General features: G+C 45.2%; 1 non-coding gene across 1 annotated transcript; it reads left to right on the top strand.

Annotated features, from left to right (window-relative positions):
- Nucleotides 1-925: 925 nt before the first annotated feature.
- Nucleotides 926-997, top strand: TRNAN-GUU. Its single transcript has one exon. It is a non-coding gene; the product is annotated as a tRNA-Asn (tRNA).
- The last annotated feature ends 329 nt before the right edge of the window (nt 998-1,326 follow it).

The following is a 1,326-nucleotide window of genomic DNA, read 5'->3' as shown; positions in this document are numbered from 1 at the left end:
GACTGGATGCGTACTCGCGTGATCAATCGATGGACAGGGGAATTGCGTGAATGATGAGACCAGCCTAACCTAAAGTCAAGGCTCTTCCCTCTCTTGATGGCGAATCTTGATTGACTGACACTAGGAACCAATTCGGAGAAAGAAAAAGCATGGCATGAGATAGGCGGCGGAGAAATTTCCGATAGCGAATTACTTGACTCGATGGATGGAGGGAGAGCCCTCCAACTCAAGCACGAAATCAATGTTGAGTCAACAATCATCGAGAGGGGTACCACCAAGCGAGATCGAGACCAGCCCCTTGTATAGGTATAGGGTTCCAAACCTGCGCTTCTTCAAATATCCCAACAATCTAAATAAAGTAGGGACTTCAAAGCTTGACTAATAAGGGAGAAAGTTGACTTTGAGAAAGAAAAGGGGCACCCTAGCTGCAATCAAAAAAGAGCGCTAACGAGCAAGAAAGGGCCCCTTACTATAGATAGGGCCTTAGCGCTTTACTAATAACAAACATATATAGGGCTGACTTTTTTCAGCTTGATCGGAATCGATTCTATGATTGAATAGCAGAAGTGCTACTTAGTAGTAGAAACTCGGAGAGACAGACAGAGAGGGGACTCTTTCATACCTGCTAACTCCTAGGATGAGAAGTAGGTCCCTTGTTTTTGGCAGGAAGAGTTCAAGCCTTTGTTGCCCCTCGGTAGAGTGAGTCTACTTAGAGAACTGGCAGGGTGCGAAGATCTATTGATCAATATAAATCTCAAAAATGGATGGTTGATCGCCGCCTCCTTGTCCTGGAGGCTCTCCGGCCGGAGAGGGGCTTGCTATCATAACCCTTTCTCCCGGTGTATGTGAAAAAGAGTAACGAACTCATTTTTCTTTGGTCATAGGTTAAAGAACGAGAGTCGGCTTCCAACATTAAGTCTGTTGTTCCTCAGTAGCTCAGTGGTAGAGCGGTCGGCTGTTAACCGATTGGTCGTAGGTTCGAATCCTACTTGGGGAGATTTTTGAGTTATCGTTTTTCTGACCTAGCGCTTGCCTCCGGTGGTGTCCTTCTCCTTTGTTTCTAAACTAGCAGAATTGTGGGACATCAAAAGTGGTAAGTTGATTGTTGGTTTTAATTCCTCACTCTCGTATAGGAACACTTGGTTCGATCCATTCTTAGAGAAGGATCCACTGGAAAGACTGGAGTAGTATCTTCATTAGCCGGAAGGAATTAGTCTCCACTAGCGTCATTCGAAGAACGAACAAGAAAAGGGTTACTGTTTAGGATAGATGGATGTGGCCCAATGGCTAAAGCTCTGCCATCTTCTTGTAGACTGAACTCTCTTC

This window comes from Capsicum annuum, unplaced genomic scaffold (genome assembly GCF_002878395.1).
Source record: "Capsicum annuum cultivar UCD-10X-F1 unplaced genomic scaffold, UCD10Xv1.1 ctg70668, whole genome shotgun sequence".
Lineage (NCBI taxonomy): Eukaryota > Viridiplantae > Streptophyta > Magnoliopsida > Solanales > Solanaceae > Capsicum > Capsicum annuum.
The sequence above is the reverse complement of the archived record's forward strand: the minus strand, read 5'-3'. Positions and strand labels throughout refer to the sequence as shown.